Genomic DNA, 26,227 nt, shown 5'->3' with positions numbered 1-26,227 from the left:
CTAAAAGCATCCCAGGACCCCTTTAATAGATTCCTCTTCTGCCACAATCTACCAGAGTTGATTTCTCTTTCTTGGAATCAAGTACAGTGCTCAGTGGATAAACAACAAGGTCCTAAAGTGTAGCACAGGGAACTATATTCAATATCCTATCATACTGTCATGGAAAAGAATATGAAAAAGAATATATATATAAAACTGAATTACTGTGCTGTACAGCAGAAATTAACACAACATTGTAAATCAATTATACATCAATAAAATAATATTTTTTGGATAAAAGAAGTAAGTCCTGTGAGTATCTGAGGAATGAATAACTACTTGAGTGCACCAGTGCACCAGTCTCACATCCTTCCCTGTTCTCTATTTCCTGGGTATTCTTCCTAAGACATTCAAGGCCACGAGAATATAAATACTGTGGGGAGGGGGGGTGTTGCATAATAGTCACAATGTTTTAAAGTTGGCATTTTTCATTCAATTAAAAATACATAAATTATATATAGATATTGGCCACAGCATGTAGCTTGCGGGATTTTAGTTTCCTGACCAGAAGGGCCTCAGCTGCGAATGGGCCTGTGGGTGCCGGACGGCAGCCTTAGAATAGAAAGGGGGAAGGAGAGGGAGAAAGTGAGGAAGGAAAGGGGAACCAAGAAGGCCCAGAAAAGGAGAAGCAAGGAGCCCACCCCTTCTTCATGAAGGTCAAGGGATCACCCGGAAAGGAAAAGCCAGACAGAACTTCAATTCAGTTCAGTCGCTCAGTCGTGTCCCACTCTTTGCGACCCCATGAATCGCAGCACGCCAGGCCTCCCTGTCCATCACCATCACCTGGAGTTCACCCAGACTCACGTCCATCGAGTCAGTGATGCCATCCAGCCATCTCATCCTCTGTCGTCCCTTTCTCCTCCTGCCCCCAATCCCTCCCAGCATCAGAGTCTTTTCCAATGAGTCAACTCTTCACATGAGGTGGCCAAAGTACTGGAGTTTCAGCTTTAGCATCATTCCTTCCAAAGAAATCCCAGGGCTGATCTCCTTTAGAATGGACTGGTTGGATCTCCTTGCAGTCCAAGGGACTCTCAAGAGTCTTCTCCAACACCACAGTTCATGGAAAATGGAAGAGAAAAAGGAACAGATGAGCTGAAATAAGAGAAAACCCTCTATTGACATGGTCTGCTTTAAGGATACACAGACAGGCTCTCTTCCCCCAAATATTTCCCTACGTTGATGCTATAGTGCCTGAAAGCCTAGCATTTTAAAGTGGTGTATGTGTGTGTGTGTGTGTGTGTGATGTAAAATTCATATAACATAAAAATCACTAAACTGCACAATTCAGTCATTTTCGCATGTTCACAATTTGTGCAACCTTTAGCACTTTTTCTAGAACATTTCCAAGTTAGCAGGTGGCAGCAGCTTCGGGCATTACAAAACCAAACCTAAAGTGCAAACAGAATTTTCCATTTGGGGTTTTTATATGCAAATAGTTTATTCTGTACAATCTTCCTCCCGGAAAGGCCACCCCTTCCCCCTCCAGAGTCCCTCCCACCCCCTTCCCTCCTCTGCATGATCCTGCTCTCCCTGGTCACAGAGTGGATGAAGATGCTATCACGAGAGTCAGGGATCCAACAACAGGCCCCTGGAGAAATGTGAGTAAGCCTGGTGGGGACCAAGGAAGGAGGGAGAAACCAGAGGGGACAATCCTGTGCTCAGGGGGCCTCCTGTGCCCAGACTTACTCAGGGAGCTGGGAGCACCCTAACCCTCCCCATACACCTTATCCCTCCAGTGTGCCCACACGTGCACGCTCACAAATGCATGCCCCATCTCTCCTCCCAAGGAAAAAGGAGGCTCAGACCTAGGAGGTGAGGCCAACTGCCTTCCTCCTCCAGCTCATAGGGAGCAGCAAGGTGGGGGTTGGTGGGGGTCCCTGGGGGGGGTCCCTCCCTCGGCCTAGACAGTCAGCCTCTATGTCTGAGACCCTCTTCCATAGGTGGTCTCTCCCAGAGGCCTTGCTGAGCATGTGGGAGCCATTTCAGAGACCATGACTGGAAACCCTCACCCTCAGTTTACTGGTCCAAGCCAGCCCAATTCCTAAAAGGGGAGCAGAGTGATGCAACAGGGCAGGGAGGAGGCTGGGGAGAGAGGTGGGGGGAGTGTGATGACCTCTGAACTGGACACTGCCCCAGGGAGGTGCACCCAGTGCAGCAGCTCCAGAGACCAGCCTCCCCACTGCATCCTCCCCATCCACCCTAGGACATCTCCCTGAGATCTAGAATGGACCGAGAGGAAAATGCCCAGCAGTACGGCAATCCCATCCCCTACCAGACAGCAAGTTCTTCACCCCTCCTGCCCTACAGACACCTTTTTCCTTTTGGCAGGTGGCTCTTATACCTCCCGCTGCCAGTCCTGTTCTACAGGGTGGGAGGCGCCATCCCCACCTCTCAGGGGTTCTACGGGGAGGTGATGTCCCCGTTGTTCCCCAAGCCTTACCCTAACAATTTTGAGAGGACCACTGTGATCACAGTACCCACGGGGTACAAGGTGAAGCTTGTCTTCCAGCAGTTTGACCTGGAGCCTTCGCAAGGTTGTTTCTATGACTATGTCAAGGTAGGGGCAGATTAGGGGGGTGGGCAGAGGGAGAACTGAGTGTCTCTGGAACCGGGGGACCCAGGTTCTGACCGGCCTGGCTAGGACACCCTGCCTGGGGACACAGCCCCAAGCTGGTCAAAGCTGATGGCCAGGTGGGGCTCTGGAAGTCCAGGGGTGTCGAGGATGGGAGGCCACTGCTCTGAGAGACCCTCGTGGAGCACAGAGGGGAGAAACAGAGAGGGAGGGGACAGGCCCTGCTCTTGGGGAATGCACTGTCCACAGGAGTCAGAAAAACCTTCCCTGGAGAAGGAAATGGCAACCCACTCCAGTATTCTTGCCTGAGAAATCCCACAGACAGAGGGGCCTGGCAGGCTACAGTCCATGGGGTTGCAAAAGAGTTGGACACAACTTAGCGACTAAACAATAACATACCCCCTCTACGGGTGCAAAACTGAGGCTGGAACAGGAGATGAGACTAGTCTGTCTCTCAACTAGAGCCTGCATGACTCCAGTGCCTGCCTGTCTGGTTTTGACCATCTCCAGCTGCCTCCAGAAGGGCCCCTTAGGGTGGAGCACAGTGAAAAATGTGAACTCTAATTAAACATTTGGGAAGAAATGAAAAAAAAAAAAAGAAAAAGAAAAACCTTCCCTGTCTGCTTACTTGCCCGGAGGATTTTGGAAACTTCCATGCCTCGGTTTCCCTGTTGCCATGGAGAGTGTCACCGTGGCTGCCTCCTCACCAGGAACACAGGGACGTGGGCAAGCGGCATGTGTGTGGTGGTGGCTCAAGGGTGGTCTCCAGCCAGGACAGTGGGCTCAGTCCCCTCCTCTGTCACCACCAAGGGCATCGTCTCAGTCCCTCTTTCTACATCCTATAAAAATGAGATTCCTGGAGACTTCCCCAGTGGTCCAGTGGCTAAGACTCTGTGCTCCCAAGGCAGGGGGCCAGGCTTGATTCCTGGGGAACTTAGGTGGGGAACTAGGATTCCACATGCTGCACAGCACAGCCTAAAAATAAAATAAAAATTTAAAAATGAGATTCTTGATTCGGGATTCAGATAGAGCCTACACACAACCCATAATTACTATTTCCAGGAGATCCCCTGGAGGGTATAAAAGCACACCATGAAAATGCCGTATCTTCCCAGCCCAGAGGACTTGGGATGTCAGCAGTGCTGGTAGGGAGGGTCCTTCTGCTGCTGCCGCTGCTGCTAAGTCACTTCAGTCGTGTCCAACTCTGTGCGACCCCATAGACGGCAGCCCACCAGGCCCCACCGTCCCTGGGATTTTCCAGGCAAGAACACTGGAGTGGGTAGGGAGGGTCCTGGTAGCAGGCAAAGTGGGGATGAGATAGGAGGAGGGACGTCTTCTGGTTTGCAGGAGTGAAGGAGTCTGTGAAGGAAGAAGTAAAGGGATCTCAGTGATGCCTTCTAAGCTGGCAGGTCCCAGATGCTTACATTCAGCTGAATATCCGGAGTCATGGCTGGACAGGAATGGGTTGACCAAGACAGGTGGAAGGACAGGACAGAGGGTAAAGCAGACCATCCAGCCTCTAGGGATGAAGGAATGATAGAAACCAGGTAAAGGCAACCAGGATTCCAGTGGGAGGTGGACACGGGAAGAGATGGGGGTAAAGAAAGGTCTGACACATGTTGTTCAGTCACTAAGTCGTGTCAGACTCTTTGCAAACCCATGGACTGCAGCACACCAGGCTTCCCTGTCCTTCAGCATGTCTCAGAGTTTGCTTGAATTCAACCATTGAGTCAGTGATGCCATCCAACCATCTCATCCTCTGTCATCCCCTTCTCCTCCTGCCTTCTCTCTTTCCCAGCATCAGGGTCATTTCCATGAGTCAGCTCTTCATATCAGGTAGCATGAGTCCTTCTAGTGAACAATCAGAGTTGATTTCCTTTAGGATTGACTGGTTTGATCTATATGCTGTCCAAGGGACTCTCAAGAGTCTTCTCCAGCACCACAATTTGAAAGCATCAGTTTTTCAGCGCTCAGCCTTCTTTATGGTCCAACTCTCACATCCATACATGACTACTACATCATAGCTTTGACTAGACGTACCTTTCTAGCAAAGTGATGTCTTTGCTTTCTAATATGCTGTCTAGGTTTGTCATAGCTGGGGGTCATAGAAAGGGAGGGCCGAGTCCCAGACACAGGATAACGTGCAAGGTCAGTTGGTGGGGATACAGGACAGAGGAAAGGCCTCTGGGGAAGTTGGAACAGCCAGAGCCCAGCAGGCAGAGAGCAGCTGGAGACCATCCAGAAGGGCTGGGGGTGGGGGGGGGGGGGGGAGGAATGCCCTCTCTGGGACAAGAGAAGGATGACCTTCATAACCTTCCACATGGGACATGTCCCCTCAACAGCTTGTCCGCCTGTCCCTCCTCCACAGATTTCTGCTGATAAGAAGACCATGGGGAGGTTCTGCGGGCAGCTGGGTTCTCCCCTGGGCAACCCCCCAGGAAGCAAGGAATTCATGTCCCAAGGGAACAAGATGCTGCTGACCTTCCACTCGGACTTCTCCAACGAGGAGAATGGCACCACCATGTTCTACAAGGGCTTCCTGGGGTACTACCAAGCCGTGGGTGAGTGGTGCCTGTGCTGGTCTCCTGGGCTCATACTGAATGGGAGCCAGAAAAGGGGATTCTTGAATCCAAAGAATCGGGAAGCCAGGCCTTCTTGTTTTTTCCCAAGAGAGCTTTTTCTAGGAGAGAGCTATCCACCAGGGCCCTGTCCCCACTGGGCAGGTCCCAGAAAGGGTCAGAGGGGCCGGCAGTTCCAGGTGGCCTGAGATAACCTTGTCCTTAGGCCTCTGATGAGTGACCTCTCTGAGACCAGCGCCTCCACAGGTCCCTGCCCCGCCCCCCACCCTGGCTTCTGTGGAATTGAATCCTTCCTTCTGGAATCTCTTCCAGACCTGGACGAATGTGCCTTGCAGCTCAACTCAGTCGAGGAGGACCCCCCGGCCCGGTGCCAGCACCTGTGCCACAACTACGTCGGCGGCTATTTCTGCTCCTGCCGTCCAGGCTATGAGCTCCAGCAGGATGGGCGTTCCTGCCAGGGTGAGGTCTTGCCTGGGTGGTCTCAGAGGAGGCAGGGACTGAGCAAGGTGGGGCTCGCTGGGTGACCCGCTCCCGCTCTGCTCTCCCAGCCGAATGCAGCAGCGAGCTGTTCACGGAGCCCTCAGGCTACATCTCCAGCTTGGAGTACCCCGGGCCCTACCCCCCTGACCTGCGCTGCAACTACAGTATCCGAGTAGAGCGAGGCCACACCCTCCACCTCCAGTTCCTGGAGCCTTTTGAAATCGATGACCACCAGCAAATACACTGTCCCTACGACCAGCTGCAGGTACAGCCAACCCACCCACACAGAGAAATCCTCTCGTTCCCATCCCCATATGGTTCCTCCCACCCCCCATCCCCACTGGACCGTCTAGCCCTCAGGTACAGAAACAGCCAACATCACACATGAGCTGTCCTACATACCAGGCAGGTGGGTCCTTGGGAGGCTTCCCCCCCTCCAGCTGAAAACATACACCAAGCAGGATCCACACCACCAGCACCACCGCCCTGGCCCTGTGTCTGAATTGGAGACATGACACTCCCTCCGTTCCCCCGCCTCCACAGATCTATGTCAGCGGGAAGAACATTGGTGAGTTCTGTGGAAAGCAAAGGCCTGAGCGCATTGATACCCAGAGCAACTCAGTGGACCTGCTCTTCCTCACAGATGAGTCAGGGGACAGCCGGGGCTGGAAGCTGTACTACACCAGTGAAGGTAAGGCTGTCTGAGGCCCCTCACGGGCCAGAAAGGGGGCAGGATAAGGCAGGTAGAAAGAAGGACAGTGTCTTGGAAATAAACGTGCCTTCTGGTCTCCCCAACAGTCATCACGTGCCCCCAGCCCAAGACCCTGGACTCATGCACCATCATTCAGGACCTGCAGCCTCTATATCATTTCAAGGACCGTTTCACTGCCACCTGCAAAGAAGGCTACCAGCTCATGGAGGTAAGACCCAGGGCCGAGGGTGGTTTCTGGAGTAAATCACATGCTCAGGCCCAGAGTAGATGGTAGCTCAGCCCCACATGGAAACATAAGCATGTTTGAGCTGGAAGGGTTACCCGGCCTGCTCCAACTTGACTGCACACTGGAAACATTAAGGATTTTAAATACTGATGTCCCCTGCTAGAGACTAGTCCATGGATCTGGAGGGGACCATGGGTATGAGGATTACCTACAGTTACTCGGTGACTCTAATGCCCAGCCAAGTCTAAGAACCACAGGACCTCGCTCTATAACTCACTATGCAGTGAGGAACCAAACAGGCGGGGGTGGAGTTGAAGTGTGAGGCCTCACTCACTCAACATCACTGGGATTGTGTACAGCAGGGACCGGCAACAAATCCCCTGGCACTTGCTCCAGGGCTCTCGCTCCAGGGCTCTCGGTTTTTGTTTTTAAGTCCTACCTGGCTTTACTTGATGATTCATGAACTGGGCAGCATTCCCAATCGAACAATCAGAAGAGCCTCTGTTTATGTCCACCAGTGGTCTTACCCCAGACCCACCACCCTGTCCAGAGCTTTGCAGGAAAGAATGCGGTTTGGTCCATTGGTCAAATGGTCATTGCTCCATTGGTTAATCTCACAAAAGCTAAGAAACTAAAATGCTTCTCTCGGGACTGCCTCGTGATCCAGTGGTTAAGAATCCACCTTCCAGTGCAGGGGGCATGGGTTTGATCCCTGGTTGGGGAACTGAGATCCTACATGTCTCAGGGCAACTAAGCCTGTGTGCCACAACTACCGAAAGCAGTGAGGAATCAGTGAAGGCAATTAATAATAACAATAATTAAAGATAAATAAAATGCTATTTTAAAAAGATACAGTTGGAGTTAGCCCTGGCCAGAGACCTGGGACTGGACATCTCATCCGTGTCCAGTAGGTCCCCTTGGAAGACCCACCCTGAATCAGAGAAGAGACCTTCAGTTTGTTGTGGTGAATTCACCCAACAAACATTTTAAGTGTTGATTCAGTGACAGGCAGTGTTCTTGAGGTGAGTACAGTACAAAGTACTGTACAGTACAGTACAGTAAAAAGTACAGTAAAAAGAAATGCACTTGTTCACACAGGCTTCATGGAGCTTCCCTTAAATGGTGCCTGGAGATGAGTCGGCCAGATCACTGCTAGTTAGTCCAGGAAGAACTGGGTGTCCTGGGCACTCCCCCGTCTCCACCATTTAGGTTACAACCCACCCCATCTTATGCCATCAGCACCCTTACCTTGTCATTTATCATTCACACCATCAAGTTTAAACCTAGTCACACAGTTTATCTCACATTACTTTTTATGTGGGCTTCCCCAGTGACTCAGCAGTAAAGACTCTGCAAGCAATGCAGGAGACATGGGTTCAATCCCTGGGAGTGGAAGATTCCCTGGAGAAGGAAATGGCAACCCACTCCAGTATTCTTGCCTGGGAAATCCCATAGACAGAGGAGCCTGGTGGGCTATAGTCCATGGGGTCACAAAGAGTTGGATACGACTGAGGGACGATACGACTATTTGCATTTTGCTCAGATATCCCAGTTCTTATACACATTCTCTTGCAGTCTGTTCCAGGGCTAACAATCTGAGATGATTGTTGGTGTTAATAAAACTCATTCATGTTGCCCAGTTACTTTTCCTTTCGGAGGGTACCATCTCCTGTCCTGTCCCTGCCATCTGCTGGCCTAGGACAGCACCTAGCATATGTCAGCATCTTGAGCCCCTTTGAAAGTGGCTGGGCTGTGCTAGTATTTTAGGAAAGGCCCTTAGCCTTGAGGAGACTGCAGTTTGGGGGCGATGGGGTGATACGGGGCTTACCTGGCAGGGCAGTCCAGAGGGAAGAAACATGGCCCTACTTCAGGGCAGAGACTTTTGTTTCAATGCAGAAAACACAACTGGGCTTGTGACTTGTTCGTTTTTAATTTAAAATTGTGACGTTCAGGGACTTCCCTGGTGTTTCAGTGTTTGAGATTCTGCACTCCCAATGCAGGGGGCCTGGGTTCAATCCCTGGTCAGAAAACCTGACCCCACATACCTCAACTAACGATCCTACAAAGAAGATCAAAGATCCTGAGTGCCACGGCTAAGATCCGATACCGCCAAAATAAATAAATATTTTAAAAAATAAATTTATGGTGTTCAACTGAACCTCAGTGGAAACTCCTGAAATCCCCTCAAGAGTCTACAGAGGGGATTATTGGATGTAACAACTAGCCCTAACTCTGGCTTTTTAAAAAAACTTTTTATTTATTTACTTATTTGGCTGCATCAGCATGCAGGCTCGACCGTTGCAGCATTTGCGCTTAGTTGCTCTCCAGCATGTGGGATCTTAGTTCCCCAACCAGGGCTCCAACCAGGGTCCCCTACACTGCAAGGTGGATTCTTAACCACTGCACCACCAGGCAAGTCCCCAGCTCTGACTTCCTGCTGGGTGGCTCAGTGCACCCATCTGTCAGTCTGGTTTGAGAGGACCGGCTAGGAAAAAGGGCCCAGGAGACACGACCACAGGTGTTGAGGTTCAAGGGCTGAGAGCTGACTTTGCATCCTTACTGCTCCCCTGTGGGCAAGGGCAGGAGGGAGCCTCAGGGCCTCCTTGTACTAATGGCTGCTCCACCTCTGCTCCAACAGGGGAACCAGGTGCTACTGTCCTTCACAGCTGTCTGCCAGGATGATGGCACATGGCACCGTGCCATGCCCAGGTGCAGGAGTAAGTTGCAACTCAAGCATGTGTCTCCCCCATGAGAAGGAAAAGAGGGTCAGGCCTAAGCTTTGCCCCCAGAAGCCATTCCCCTGACTTGTCCTTTGAAGGCTCCAGCCCACTGGGAACCAGTCGGCCCTCATCTCTGCAGATGAGGAGCTCTGCCCAGAACTGAGTTTCATCCCATCCAACTCTGGTGCATCAGGAGAGCCCCCATTGGCCATGTCTCCTGAAGGCTCTCAGCTTGTTCTGTGGGCTCCCACTCCTCCCACTGACTTCCCTCTCCACCCCCATCTTCTCCTTTCCAGGGTGTGAAGAGCCAGTTCACAGCCAGGAACAGGGGTCAGGCAACATTGGAGGCCAGAAGACCAAGCTGAGCAGCTTCACCTGCGAGCCCTGCACCAATCCCACTCCCACCCCCAAACCCACTGACAACCTAACGCCCACTCCCACCCCCACCACCTCCTCCACCGCCACTGCCACTGCCACCACCACCCTAACAAACACCACGCCCACCACTACCCCCACTCCCATTGCTCCTGCCACCCCCACTCCCACCGCCACCACAACCACTACGGCCACCCCCACCTCCAACTCCACCCACACCCCCACTGCCACCAGCAGCGCCACCCTCATGAACACCTCCATCACCACCCCCACGGCCACCACTACCCCCACTCCCACCACCCCTTACACTGCCACGCCCACAGCGACCCCCACCCGCGCTGCCGCCCCCACTCCTAGCCTCACCCCCACCCCTGCCTCCACGCCCACCGCCACCACAACCACCACCCCCACACCTACTTCCACCTTTACCTCCACCGCCACCCCCATGAACACCCCCATCACCACCGCCACCACTCCCACCAGCAGACCACGAAGACTGGCCCTACACCTACCAATAATCCAACTAGGATTCCCACAAATCTCCATTAAGATATCCCAGTCCCAAAAGCGCACCACCACCCGCACCACCACGCGGACTACCCCCATCACGACCACCCCCTCCACCACCTCCTACACCCCCACCCATATAGCCACTGCCACCCAAACCCCACTCAACACCTCCACTGCCACCCTGACAGCAACCATCACTCTGACAGTGACCCCCACGCCCACTCCCACAAGCACCGCCACCCCCACCTCCACCCCCACTGCCACCTCTACAGCCACATTCACCCCTACCCCCAGCTCAACTGGCACCGCTACCGCCACCGCCACCCCCACCACCACTCATACCCACATGGCCACCTCCATCTCCACCCCCACCTCCATGCCCACCGCCACCGCCACTCATACCCACACAGCCACCTCCATCTCCACCCCCACCTCCATGCCCACTGCCACAGCCACCGCCAATGCCACTCATACCCACACAGCCACCTCCATCTCCACCCCCACCTCCATGCCCACCGCCACCTCCACCCCCACCGCCACTCATACCCACACAGCCACCTCCATCTCCACCCCCACCGCCATGCCCACTGACACCACCACCGCCACCGCCACCGCCACCCCAATAACCATCCGCACCACCACGACCGCCCAGGGGAATCTTCTGGAAATCTTCTTCAGTTTCCTCCAACGGTATATATCCTGTGCACTGACGTCAGGGTTGCCATGAGGCATCTAATAAGGTTGATGATGCAGACACTTGAGCTGATAGAGACTTGAATACCATAAATAGCACTCTCTCACTGCCACCATCCACCACCATCAGAACCAGAACCATCACCACCACAGCCATCACCATTACCACCACCGTCATCACCATCCAATCACCGCCACCCACCACCCTCACCACCACCCTCACTAACACCCACACCAGCACCACCACGACAGGTGTATCAGTGTCGTTTCTTCATATACTCCTCACATCCCTTCAGGCTGCAGTGTTGTGACTTTCTGCATTACTAAATTACTCTCAAACTCATTACAGATAGCTTTAAAACTTTTTTTTAATGACAGAAATCACATGCTTTGTAGGTTTGAACCATGCTAAAAAGGGAACAAAAGTCTTACTTATATGCTATATTGGGTATTATTCAAGAGCTGAGCTTTGAAGTCAGACATCTCTCCCTTTGCATCTTGATTCTGGCACTCAGAAGTTATATGACCTTGTGCAAATTATTTAGACCCAGTTTTTTTTGACTCTAATGTTAGTCGCTCAATCGTGTATGACTCTGTGACTCCATGAACTGTTACCTGCCAGGCTCCTCTGAACATGAGATTTTCCAAGCAAGAATACTGGAATATGTTGCCTTTCCTTCTCCAGGAGATCTTCCCAACCCAAGGATTCAACCCCTGTCTCCTGCATTGCAGGTGAATTCTTTACCATGTGAGCCATCAGGGAAGCCCTCCTCATCACTAAGAGGAGGCTAATGATGCTTTCTTAGAGGATAATGATGCTTTCTGAAAGCATCACTGAGGTGCTTCAATGAGTTAATACGGATAAAGTGCTGAGCATCAATAAGGGTTCCCTGTCCACAGTGAGAAAACATAGCTACAGGAAATTCCCCGAAGGTCCAGCATTTAGGACTCCACCCTTTCACTGCTGAGGGCTCGGGTTTAATCCCTGGTTCAGTCCAGTTCAGTCTTTCTGTTGTGTCCAACTCTTCACAATCCCATGGACTGCAATATGTCAGGAACCCCTGTCCATCACCAACTCCCGAAACTTGCTCAAACTCATGTCCATCGAGTCAGTGATGCCATCCAACCATCTCATCCTCTGTCATCCTTTCTCTTCTTGCCTTCAATCTTTCCCAACCTCAGGGTATTTTCTAATGAGTCAAGTTTTCACATCATGTGGCCAAAGTAATGGAGCTTAAGCTTCAAAATCAGTCCTTCCAATGAATATTCAGGATTGATTTCCATTAGGATTGACTGCTTTGATCTCCTTGCAGTCCAAGGGACTCTCAAGAGTTTTCTCCAGTACCACAGTTCAAAAGCATCAATTCTTCAGTGCTCACCTTTCTTTATGGTCCAACCCTCACATCCATACATGACTACTGGAAAAACCATAGCTTTGACCAGATGGACCTTTGCTGGCAAAGTAACATCTCTGATTTTTAATATACTGTCTAGCTTTTCTTCCGAGGAGCAAGCATCTTTTAATTTCATGGCTGCAGTCACCACCTACAGTGATTTTGGAGCCCAAGAAAATAAAGTCTGTTACTGTTTCCATTGTTTCTCCATCTATTTGCCATGAAGTAATGGGGGACGGCAATGGCACCCCACTCCAGTACTCTTGCCTGGAAAATCCATGGACGGAGGAGCCTGGTAGGCTGCAGTCCATGGGGTCGCTAAGAGTAGGACACAACTGAGCGACTTCACTTTCACTTTTTACTTTCATGCATTGGAGAAGGAAATGGCAACCCACTCCAGTATTCTTGCCTGGAGAATCCCAGGGACAGAGGAGCCTAATGAGCTGCTGTCTATGGGGTCGCACAGAGTCGGACACAACTGAAGCGACTTAGCAGCAGCAGCAGCAATGGGACCAGATGCCATGATTTTAGTTTTCTTAATGTTGCGTTTTAAGCTAGCTTTTTCACTGTCCTCTTTCACTTTCATCAAGAGGCTCTTTAGTTATTCTTCACTTTCTGCCATAGGGTGGTGTCATCTGCATATCTGAGGTTATTGATATTTCTCCTGGCAATCTTGATTCCAGCTTGTGCTTCATCCAGCCAAGCATTTTGCGTAATGTACTCTGCATATAATTAAACAAACAGAATAACAATATACAGCCTTGATGTTATTTCTTTCCCAATTCTGAAACAGTCTGTTGTTCCATGTCCTGTTCAAATATGCATACAGATTTCTCAGGAGGCAGGTCAGGTGGTCTGGTATTCCCATCTCCTTAAGAATTTTTCACAGTTTGTTGTGATCCACACAGTCAAAGGCTTTAGAGTAGTAAATGAAACAGAGGTAGATGGTTTTCTGGAATTCTTTTGCTTTGTCTATGAATCCAACAGATGTTGGCAATTTGATCTCTGGTTCCTCTGCCTATTCTAAATCCGTCTTGAACACCTGGAAGTTCTTGGCCCATGTACTGTTGAAGGCTTGCTTGGAGAATTTTGAGCATTACTTTGCTAGTGTGTGAGATGAGCACAAGTGTTCAGTAGATTGAACATTCTTTGGAATTGCTTTTCTTTGGGACTGGAATGAAAACTAACCTTTTCCAGTCCTCTAGCCACTGCTGAGTTTTCCAAATTTGCTGGCATATTGAGTGCAGCACTTTCAAAGCATCATCTTTTAGGACTTGGAAAAGCTCAGCTGGAATTCCATCACCTCCACTAGCTTTGTTCATAGTCATGCTTCCTAAGGTCCACTTGACTTCACACTCCAGGATGTATGGCTCCAGGTGAGTGATCACACCATTGTAGTTATCTGGGTCATGAAGACCTTTTTTGTATAGTTCTTCCATGTATTCTTGCCACCTCTTCTTACTATCTTCTGCTTCTGTTAGGTCCATACCATTTCTGTCCTTTATTGTGCTCATCCTTGCATGAAATATTCCTTTGGTATCTCTAATTTTCTTTAAGAGATCTCTAGTCTTTCCCATTCTATTATATTCCTCTATTTCTTTGCACTTAGGAAGGTTTTTGTATCTTTCCCTGCTGTTCTTTGGAACTCTACATTCAGATGGATATATCTTTCCTTTTCTCATTTGCCTTTCACTTTTCTTCTTTTTTCAGCTATTTGTAAGGCCTCCTCAGACAACCATTTTGCCTTTTTGCATTTCTTTTTCTTGAGAATGGGTTTGATCACCGCCTTCTGTACAATGTCACAAACCTCCATCTATAGTTCTTCAGGCTCTCTGTCTATCAGATATAATCTCGAATCTATTTGTCACTTGCATTGTATAATAGTAATGGTTTGGTTTAGGTCATACCTGAATTGTCTACTGGTTTTCCCTACTTTCTTCAATTTAAGTCTGAATTTTGCAATAAGGAATTCTTGATTTGAGCCACAGTCAGCTCCCAGGCTTGTTATTGCTTACTGTATAGAGCTTCTCCATCTTTGACTGCAAAGAATATGATCAATCTGATTTCGGTATTGACCATCTAGTGATGTCCATGTGTAGAGTCAGCTCTTGTGTTGTTGGAAGTGGGTGTTTGTTTGTCTTGACAAAACTCTATTGGCTTTTGCCCTGCTTTCATTTTGTACTCCAAGGCCAAACTTACCTCTTACTCCAGGTGTCTTGACTTCCTACTTTTGCATTCCAGTCCCCTATGATGAAACAGACATCTGTTTTTAGTGTTAGTCCTAGGTCTTGTAGGTCTTTATTGAACCATTCAACTTCAGCTTCTGCCAATGCAGAAGACATGGGTTCAATCCCTGGTGTGGGAAGATCCCACATGCCTCAGAGCAACTAAGCCCATGCACCTGAGCTCTGCAGCCTTCCAGACACAACTACTGAACCAGCATACCCTAGAGCATTGCTCCACAACAAGAGAAGCCACTGCAATGGGAAGCCCACACAGCAACAAAGATCCAGCACAGCCAAAAAAATTAAACAAACATTTAGTGAGATCATATGTAAAATATTTACTTAGTAAGGCAATGAGAACAATTAAGTTGCTGCAAACATTTATCATTAAAGTTGTAGATAATTTATCTCTGTATTTTGTCTTGATTATACACTACAAAGAAAATCCTTATTTTCCCACATAAACAGTTTCATATATAAGACTTTTTAACAGCTCACTTTCCAATCTCCAAATACTCCTTAAGAGAAGAGTGGTATGACATTTTGGTTCTCAAATTGAGTCACTAACGGCACTTTTATTTTTTTAATTATTTATTTACTTATGTGTATATTTATTTTTTGGCCACACCTTGAAGCATGTGAGGTCTTAGTTCCTGGACCAGGAATGGAACCTGTACTTCTGTAGTGGTAGCACAGTCTTAACCACTGGACAGCCAGGGGAATCCATTAACAATATTTTCAAATAATCTGTATTCTTTAAGATATGTTTAAATGTCAGAGGTAGACCCAAAACTTGGGATAAGCATTATAAGTATTGATGCCAGAATATTACCATGATGGGCTTCCCTGGTGGCTCAGACAGTAAAGAATCTATCTGCAGTGCAGGAGACCTGGGTTCGATCCCTGGGTCGGGAAGATCCCCTGGAGGAGGGCATGGCAACCCACTCCAATATTCTTGCCTGGAGAATTCCATGGACAGAGGAGCCAGGCAGGCTAGTCCATGGGGTCACAAAGAGTCAGACACAACTGAGTGACTAAACATTTCACATTCTCATGATATTATTCCACAACTGACTCTGCTGGACTTGTCTGGACAACTTTACTTGAGCTGACTTACACAGGCCTCCTGAATTCAACAAGATCAAGGCAGAGTTAAAACATTCCTGAGCAATGACAAGTTTTTAAGTCCAAATGCAGGTCCACAGTTTCTTATCTGACACCATCAAGTTCAAGTGCTTTTCATGTTCAACATGTTACAGATTTCAGAAATGCAATATACCATCTATATAATATAATATCATTATATTACAGCAGCATCCAGGGAAACACCCTGTAAGAACATAGATAAGTGAAGTAAGAAAGAGAAAAACAAATATCATATATTCTTGCATACATGTGGAATCTAGAAAAATCGTACTGATCAACCTATTTGCAGGGCAGAAGAGGCAACACAGATGTAGAGAACAGCTGTGTGGGCCCAGCAGGGGACAGGGTGAGAAAGGGAGGGTGGGATGAATTGGGAGATTAGGATTGGCATCTACACTTCTGATATACTACTGACACTGTGCATCAAATAGGTAACTAATGAGAACCTGCTGTATAGCACAGGGAGCTCTACCCAGTGCTCTGTGGTGACCTGAATGAGAAGGAAATTCAAAGAAGAGGGGATATATGTATACATATGGCTGATTCATTTTGCTGTACAGCAGAAATTAGCACAACCCTGCAAACAACTATACTCCAATTTTAAAAAAGAATAAAGATGATGAACAATCCTTCTGAAAAACATTTGGATACTCACAGTAAGTATGATAGATAAACACTCTAAACAGCTACCCATCAGTTACTGTCAGGTTTTTGCCACTTTCAAAGTTTTGGTGTCAAACCTATTATAAAACATTTTCCATTTTTAAGAACGTTTTCGATGTCAGGACTGAGGATTTCAGGATTGTGGACTTCTATAAGTGAAAATGAAAGCGTTTTCTCATAGAGTCTTGTGAAAGCATACACAAGTGGCGTGGGCTACATTTGAAGAGTATATGCTGATTGCAGTTTTTTTAATGTTTAAAAATGTTTTTAGAAGTGAAACACTTTCAGGATTCCAATGGAGGCAGGAGTGGAGTGAGTGGAGATGAAAATGGTAAAAACTAAAACTAGATATAAAAAATTCAGTTGTGTGTTATTTCTAAGATTCCTGGCAAATTTAAGATTCTGAGTCCCTGGTCCTTATTGTAATTATCTTATGTGTCCTCAGGAGACCAATGACTGCTCTGACCTGCCTAGTTTCCACTCTCTTCCCCCAAAGTCACATGCATTTTATTCTTCAAGGGCCTTAAATAGGAAAGTGAGGACTAAACCAATATTCTGCAAATAAACAATTAACAGAAAAAAGTGCAAATTGCTTTTGGACTTTTGGGTTTAACCTAACTCATAAAAGAGAAGGTATTTAAATTAAGATGCCACATTTTTTACCAGTAAGATTGGCAAAGGTAATACATTATATGGTGAAGACATAGAAAAAACAGACACTTGCCGGAGTCCAGCTCCAGCAGCCAGGGAATCAGCCTAAAACGGATGGGCAGTGTTGGTGAGAAACGACGCAGCCTCTCAGTTTTCCTGGACTGCATATTTATTTCAAGCTTAAGATTCTCTTTTATACTTTACAAAAGCATTACATCAGAGATTTGACATTTTCAGTCACCCCTGACCCAGATTTGTTTTCTCTATAAATCACTGCTGCCCCTCAAAAGGAGTTCCTGCCTCAGCATACTCTTATCTACTTCTTCTCATGTGTCCTTGTGAATACATTGTAACTCATGCTAATGTCTGGGCTGCATACCACATTCCTCAGTTTATTTCTTATCTTTCTAAATCCTGTTTGCCCCTAGTATCCTGAGCTCACTTTCTCTAAAAAGGCTTCTAACCACTAATATCTCCAAAATTCCTAATCTCTATAAGCTATAGTAAAATATGCTAACATTACAACATTCCTTAAATCTTTAGCTTCTAAGTATTTTAATTATTCCTATGAGAAACGCTGGGCTGGAAGAAGCACAAGCTGGAATCAAGATTGCCAGGAGAAATAGCAATGACCTCAGACATGCAGATGACACCACCCTTATAAGGAACTGAAAAGCCTCTTGATGAAGGTGAGAGAGGAGAGTGAAAAAGTTGCCTTAAAACTCAACACTCAGAAAACGAAGATCATGGCATCTGGTCCCATCACTTCATGGGAAATAGATAGGGAAACAGTGGAAACAGTGTCAGACTTTATTTTTGGGGGCTCCAAAATCACTGCAGATGGTGACTGCAGCCATGAAATTAAAAGACGCTTACTCCTTGGAAGGAAAGTTATGACCAACCTAGATAGCATATTCAAAAGCAGAGACATTACTTTGCCAACAAAGGTCCGTCTAGTCAAGGCTATGGTTTTTCCTGTGGTCATGTATGGATGTGAGAGTTGGACTGTGAAGAAAGCTGAGCACCAAAGAATTGATGCTTTTGAACTGTGGTGTTGGAGAAGACTCTTGCGAGTCCCTTGGACTGCAAGGAGATCCAACCAGTCCATTCTGAAGGAGATCAGTCCTGGGGGTTCTTTGGAAGGAATGATGCTAAAGCTGAAACTCCAGTACTTCGGCCACCTCGTGGGAAGAGTTGACTCATTGGAAAAGACTGATGCTGGGAGGGATTGAGGGCAGGAGGAGAAGGGGACGACAGAGGATGAGATGGCTGCATGACATCACTGACTCAATGGACATGAGTCTGAGTGAACTCTGGGAGTTGGTGATGGGCAGGGAGGCCTGGTGTGCTGCTATTCATGGGGTCTCAAAGAGTCAGACACAACTGAGTGACTGATCTGATCTGATCTGATCTGATGCTCCTCTCAAGAACAATAAGCACCTTAATATTCTTTTCAGTCAACTCAGCCGAGTAAAGGAAAGAACAAGTCAGAATCACAAGGCATACTCCTTCATCCCGGGTCCATGCCTGCGGGACAACGAGGAGTTGGAGCCGTGCCTCCATGTTGTCAGTAATGCCTAACGCGGTTCCAGACAGACACTCATCCATTGTTTTGTTTTTGTTTTATTTTGTTTAGAATGTAAATTGGTACAAACACTATAGAGAGCAATTTGCCAATATGTAATCAAAATTACTGGCAAATATATGGGGAAACATTGGAAACAGTGTCAGACTTGATTTTTCTGGGCTCCAAAATCACCGCAGATGGTGACTGCAGCCATGAAATTAAAAGATGCTTACTCCTTGGAAGAAAAGTTATGACCAACCTAGATAGCATATTCAAAGGCAGAGACATTACTTTGCCAACAAAGGTCCGTCTAGTCAAGGCTATGGTTTTTCCAGTGGTCATGTATGGATGTGAGAGTTGGACTGTGAAGAAAGCTGAGTGCCAAAGAATTGATGCTTTTGAACTGTGGTGTTGGAGAAGACTCTTGAGAGTCCCTTGGACTGCAAGGAGATCCAACCAGTCCATTCTAAAGGAGATCGGTCCCAGGGGTTCTTTGGAAGGAATGATGCTACAGCTGAAACTCCAGTACTTTGGCCACCTCATGGGAAGAGTTGACTCATTGGAAAAGACTCTGATGCTGGGAGGGATTGGGGACAGGAGGAGAAGGGGACGACAGAGGATGAGATGGCTGGATGGCATCACCGATTCAATGGACGTGAGTTTGAGTGAACTCCGGGTGATGGTGATGGACAGGGAGGCCTGGCGTGCTGCGATTCATGGGGTCACAAAGAGTCGGACACGACTGAGCGACTGAACTGAACTGAACTGAATCAAAATTACCAAGGCACATTCCTTTGACCCCACAATTCCATGAATTTTTCTGACAGATATTCTCATATATGAGATAAAAGACCTATGCACAAGGGTAAACACCCCAGCATTGTTTCTTATAGCAGAGAATGAGAATCCTGAATTCTGAAATGTCTGGTACAAAGTTTCAAGTAAATTATACAGTATCCAAATAATGGAGTACAACATAGTCATTCAATCTCTAAGATAGATAAATGAAAAAAGTAAGAAGCAGAACAGTGTAATAAAATACCACCATTCATATTTTTAAAAGAGTAGTTATATATTGCTTTTATATGCATAAAATATCACTGAAAGGTTAAATAAGAAACGGTGGTGGTTTCTGGGGGAGGATAGGAGTGAGAAGAAAAGTTACCACTGTACTCTCTTTTGATCTTCCCAGTTTTGAGCCATGTAGATGTTTTATCCAGACTTCCCAGGTGGCTTTGTGGTGAAGAACCCACCTGCATTGCAGGAGATGCGGGTTTGGTCTCTGAGTCAGGAAGATCCCCTGGAGAAGGAAATGGCAACCCACTCCAATATTCTTGCCTGGGAAATCCCATGGACAGAGGAGCCTGGAGGGTTGCAGTTCATGGGGCTGTAAAGAGTTGGACACAACTTAGTGACTAAACAACAACAGCAAGATGTTTTATCTGTTCCAAAAACAAAGACACAGAGCTGTATTAAAGAATTTTTAATTTTTAAAAGTTTTAAGGAAATAATCTAATTGAGAAAGCTGATATTTAGCAAAGATTGAGAGAAGTCAGATATTCAGAGACCAAGGGTGCTAGGAGTGCTAAGTCACTTCATCATTTCCAACTCTGTGACTGCCAGGATCCTCTATCCAAGGGGTTTTCCTGGCAAGAACACTGGAGTGGGTTGCCGTGCCCTCCTCCAGGGGATCTTCCCGACCTAGGGATCGAACCCACATTGCTTTACGTCTCCTGCATTGGCAGGCAGGTTCTTTACCACCGGGGAGCCCAACAAGACTGGGAAACCTCCAAATGCATGGGGCATTAGGTAGGGTGGGTAGGAGGGCCTTACCTCAGTAGCAGGTGACCATGGGCCCTAGATTAAATGTTGCTCTGGTCCCAGCTAACAGATATTGAAAGCAAGACCCAAAAGGATCAAAATGTTACCAAGTAACTTAACCAAATCCCAGAACAAGGCTCAAAAATATTTATAGAATTACAAAAATATTCAGCACTCAGCAAGATAAGGCTTCCCTGGTGGCTCAGAGGATAAAACGTCTGCCTGCAATGCAGGGGACCCAGGTTCAATCCCCGGGTTGGGAAGATTCCCTGGAGAAGGAAATGGCAACCCACTCCAGTATTTTTGCCTGGAGAACCCCATGGACAGAGGAGCCTGGCAGGCTACAGTCCACGGGGACGCAAAGAGTTGGACATGACTGAGCAACTTCACACACAGCAAGATAAAATTCACAATCTGACAACCAAGAAAAGAATATGAGATGTACAAAGAAGCAGGAAAATATGATCCATAATGAGGAGAAAAATACACCAAAACCAAGCCAGAACTGATACAGATGTAAGAATTAGCAGAACAGAACATTAAACTGATTGTTATAACAATACAGTTATAATTGTATATTCTGTGTTCAAAAAGTTACAAATGTGTCTATGAGACCCTAGGAGAGATGTTGAATAGGCTGATGTGTAAATTTGGAGTTGACACAAAAGGTCTGAGCTAAAAATGTAAATTTCAGGCTCATTTGGTAGGTATATGGATGGGTGTTTAAAGCCACAGCTTGAACGAGGCCACCAAGGGAGTGAAAGTGGATAGAGAAGAGAAAAAGATCAATGAGTATGCCCTGAGACACACCAGGATCAAAAGTCTGGGAGAACAGGAGAAATCAGTTAAGCAGGCTCAGAAATAGCAGCTGCTGTGGAATGAATGTGTCTCTCCCTCAAATTTTATATGTTGAAGCCTTAACTTCCAACATCATGATTTTTGGAGGTGACGTAACCCACAATGGGGACCAGCTGCTCAAAAGCCAATAAGGAGACCAGGTTGGTGGAAAGGAAAGTTTGCTTTATTTGGATTCTGGCAACCAGTGGGAGAGGGCAGACACCTATCCGAAGGGTGACTCCCCCCACTGACAATCAGTGGGTTAGATAAAGCTTTTGTCGGCTGAGAGAGGGGGCTACATTCAGAAACAGCAGTCAGCTCTGACAGTCACCTTGAAATTGGTCATCAGTGGTCTGACCAGCATCACCTTGACTGTTTTAAGCACACTTAATTTTCAGTTCCAGGATCGGTTTGTTCCCATTTCCTTAAGGCTAGTTCTTAGAATTGTGGCAGCTTATGTCACGGCTACAGTCTGGTCATCCTGTAGTTAACTTCTCCACCTGGGGTTTCAGTATCTATAAGGCAGCTCACAGGATATGGCTCAGAATATTATCTATAGCCCTTGAGAAGGAACTAGAGGTCCTTGACCATGCTTAATGTCTAAACTCTTATTATTTGGTCTCCTTTGACTGTTTTCCTTTGTTTCTGCATGTTCTCACTTCTCTGGTTAAACTTATTCTTTGGCTAAAGTTTTTCCACAGACAGAAGGCAAACTGAGCCTCAATTTCTTTTTCTATAAAATGGGATTAATAAAAGTAAGTCATACAAATCTTACACAACAGTATCTTATGCAATTTTGATCTCAGTGAGGCAGCAGTAAGCAGTGGCAAGAAGCAAGGTCTTAATTTCCTGCACAGGAACTGAACCTGGATAGCCTGAATGAAAACCAGGAATCCTAGCCACCAAACCAGCAAGGGATAGAGGTTAGGAGGTGTTTTTCCCTTGAGCTTTGCCCCCAGTGAAAAAATGCATTTATCACAGAGGCAGAAACTGTAAATGCAAGTACAAAGGTTATTATTAGAGACAGCACAACAAGTGGGAGAGCACGTAGAGAAATAGTTTGTTTAGTTGTGATAAAAGCAAGACATAGATGCATACCCAGAGAAAAAGGGCATGGGCGTCCCCCTTAGTGAGGAGGAATGTGAGGAGGAATGCAGTAAAGAGGCGGTTAGGTCATTTATATAGGTCAGTTCCTTCAGGTCTTTGTCTTCCTTCCGGCCAATTACCTGGTTTCTTTTTCCACACCTGAGCTACCCTGGGGCCCTCCTCTGGAATGCATACGCACCCCTCAGCCAAGATGGATCTTGAAGTGAAGGCTTCTGGGAGGAGCAAGACTCATTATGGCCTGGAGTTATCCCCTGACTTTTGACTCCAAGGGGCCTTTCTGCACGTGTGTAGTGTCTCCCTTATCCTTTACGCAGACAAGGTTTTTGCCTCTTTGTCCTTGCCTTGATTATTCTGTTGAGAGGTTTGCAGGAGACAAAGACTGGCTATTTAACCTGTTTCTGTTGTTACTTCCATTTCTGAGCGCAAACAGGGGGCTGGTTGTAAATTCCTCAACTGGAGACCACCTATCTCTTGCCTCAGGAAATGCAAAGAGGAGGCTGGCTGATTGTAAATGTCCAACCTGGAACTGTTCTATCTCCTGCCTCAGTCTCATATAAATATTAAAGAATAACAGCCATAAAAAATAATGACATAATGCCGTTTGCAGCAACATGAATGGACTTAGAGATTGTCATACTCAGTGAAGCAAGAAAGAGAAAGACAAATACCCCATGATGTCACTTATATGTGGACTCTAATATATGACACGAGTGAACTTAGTGATGAAACAGGAACAGACTCACAGACGTAGAGAACAGACTTGTGCTTGCCAAGGGGTCAGGGTGTGGGAGAGGGAAGGACTGGGAGCTTGGGATTAGCAGATGCAAACTATTAAATATATAGGATGGGTAAACAACAAGGCCCTACTATACAGCACAGGGAACTGTATTCAGTGTCCTGTGATAGACTGTAATGGAAAAGAACATGAAAAAGAATACATATATATATATATATATATATGTATAACTGAATCACTTGGCTGTACAGCATATGCCAATAAAGTCTTTAATCAATATTAAAGAGTTAAATAAGATAATACAAGTGACAGGCTTAAGGCAGCATCAGGCACACTATGAGCTGTACTGGGGAGGCGTCCTCTGGTGTATCACTGCCTTGACATCCACCATCGGAGGGCAAACTCCTTCATTGTGACTATGATCTTAGAATCACATGTTTTACCCTTTATCAGTCAGTCTCGTGGAATGCAACATAAATTACTACTATCATTAAAGGCATTTTCAGGGTCCCAAGACAATTTTAAATCCCCACTCTCAATCTCTGGCTGGTCAGAAAGATTGTACTATTCACCCTCCAACACTCTCACTCTTTCTTTCTCTTTTCTTTAGTCAAAGAAACCTTACTGCTCCCTTCATATTCCATGCTGTAATATGGCACCTTACAAGAGTAGCAAGTGATGGAACCAAATAGAGTACTTTCTGGATCTTCAACTCTACCATGCTGAATGGGTTCAGGAGCACCACAGTCCATAGGAAGGCAGGAGAGAGATGGTCAGGATAGACACTTCCTCCCAGGAAGAGTCCCTGGGCCAGTCCATCCTCCCAGCTCTGATCCTCACTCCTTCCCTGCCTCCCCCATCCATAAGCACATCTGGGGTGAAGCCCCCACATCAGCCTCTCTGTGGCCATCCTCATCTCCCCAGCCCACTGAGTCCTGCCACTTCAGATGGCCCCTAGAACACTGCAAGAATGAACCTGGTTTCCACTGGTTGGTGAGGCCTCTGTAGGAATGGACCTACAGGATGCTATTAACTCTACTAATCTCATAGACCCTTTCTTTGTAAGAAACCTGCTAGTCTGGCCGGCCTGGGCTCAGATCAGAACTAGGATTCTAAGACTGACTTCCCTTCAAAAGACAAATCCGCTGTCTCACTATCCTAAGAAGAAACCATGCATTTGTATCTCAATGCCTTAATCTTTCCATGCCCTTTGGTAGAGGGAAAAATGATCCCCTCCCCCCCTTTTTTTTTTTAAGTGAAAGAAGGTTTATTCAGGAAGATACACACTCCATAGACAGAGTGTGGGCCATCTCAGAAGATGAGGCACCAGGGTTGTCAGTTTTCATAGCACTGGGTAATTACAAGCATTCAAAAAATGCTTACTGAGGAGGCCCAGAGGCCCGCAGTTTGGCCAGCCATGTTCCTCTCTGCAGTGCTATGGGCCCACGTGGCCGGCCTCACCGCCCACTGGGGAAAACATATAAGAAATCTGCATAAGACAGCTGTTCAGAATGGAGCTGGAGGAGCCTTATTTGTGCACAGAGATACTCCTGGAATAACTCAGAAACTCCGTTTGATTTCACACCAGAAAATTATAAGAGAATAGAGGCCATTGTGAAAAACTAGCCAGAAGGGGATAAGGCAGCAGCTGTGCTTCCACTTCTGGATTTAGCCCAGAGACAGAATGGATGGCTGCCCATCTCTGCTATGAACAAGGTTGCAGAAATTTTACAAGTACCTCCAATGAGAGTGTATGAAGTAGCAACTTTTTATGCAATGTATAATCGAAAGCCTCTTGGAAAGTATCACATTCAAGTCCGCACTACCACACCTTGCATGCTCCGAAACTCCAACAGCATACTGGAAGCCATTCAGAAAAAACTTGGAATAAAGTTTGGAGAGACTACACCTGAAAAACTTTTCACTCTTATAGAAGTCGAATGTTTAGGGGCCTGTGTAAATGCACCAATGGTTCAAATAAATGACAACTACTATGAGGATCTGACACCTAAAGATACTGAAGAAATTATTGATGAACTGAAGGCTGGCAAAATCCCAAAACCTGGGCCAAGGAGTGGACGCTTCTCCTGTGAGCCAGCTGGAGGTCTTACCTCTTTGACTGAACCACCAAAAGGACCTAGGTTTGGTGTGCAAGCAGGCCTTTAATTTATATTCGCTGTAAATATGTCAGTGGAGGAATAAAATATGACTCTCCTATATACCTTAAAAAAAAATGTGCTTATTGAGAGCCTCCTGGGTTCTTACAGGCTGTTCCACTGTATCCCCCAGAGTACACCCTCTTCTATTCCTCTCTCCCACTTTTGTGTCCTGGGCTCTTCCTCCAGCCCTACCCTTTTTCTATGCTCCCATCCCAATTTCCATCCTGACCCTGTGTCGCCAGACTCTCCCTTTCCCCTTCTGTATGCCCACTGCCTTCCCTAAGCCTCTAGGTCTCCACTCCCCCCTCCTCTCCATATTCCCCTATCTCCACCATCACAGGCAGAAGCAACTGGGGTGGGTCAGGCTGGAGCTCCAGGGGGCCTAGGTCTGAATGGCAGCAAGGATTACCAGCACCAAACCTCTTCTTTGCGCTGGTTGACATCCTATCTGGCTTTCTGGGTGGCTGTCCTTCTGTTGGTTCATTCTTCCATCCATCCACCCATCAACCATTCAGTGGGCACCTGTCTCGAACCAGCCTCTGTTTCATGCTGGGAACACCCATATATGTTTATTTCTGCCCTCTTGTTTAATCAGCAGAGCAACCCCAGGACAGGAGTAGATGATGGTCATTGAACCCGCTATACAGAGGAGGGGAGCTAAAGCCCAGAGAGGGGAGGTGAGCTGCCAGGCTCCATGGCCTTTGTGTGGGTGATGGGGTACTCTGAACCCAGTTCTTCTCCAGCAGACCAAAGATCTGGCATAAGAGGGAATCTGACAGGGAAACAGGCATTGCTGAGGGCCCCAGCTCCTAACTTGAGTGGTCTACCATGTATTCTTTCTAAGGAATATACTCAGTCACTGAGGGAGGGGGCCAGGTCCCCATGTGCTACTGTAGAACCTGACTTAAGTACAGACTCACTCTTCTGGGACAGTTCCACTTGAGACTCTGCAGGAAGTCACAGAGAGACTGAGAAAAGTGAAATGCTAAGAACCCACCATGTGCTAGGCTCTGTA

The 26,227-nt window shown here is 47.1% G+C and overlaps 1 pseudogene; it reads left to right on the top strand.

Moving 5' to 3' along the window:
* The first annotated feature begins 24,470 nt into the window (after positions 1-24,470).
* On the top strand, positions 24,471-25,274 carry LOC129641360 (NADH dehydrogenase [ubiquinone] flavoprotein 2, mitochondrial-like; annotated as a pseudogene).
* Positions 25,275-26,227: the final 953 nt, after the last annotated feature.

Source organism: Bubalus kerabau, chromosome 1 (assembly GCF_029407905.1).
Source record: "Bubalus kerabau isolate K-KA32 ecotype Philippines breed swamp buffalo chromosome 1, PCC_UOA_SB_1v2, whole genome shotgun sequence".
Classification (NCBI taxonomy): Eukaryota; Metazoa; Chordata; class Mammalia; order Artiodactyla; family Bovidae; genus Bubalus; species Bubalus kerabau.
This window is presented reverse-complemented; position numbering and strand designations above follow the sequence as displayed.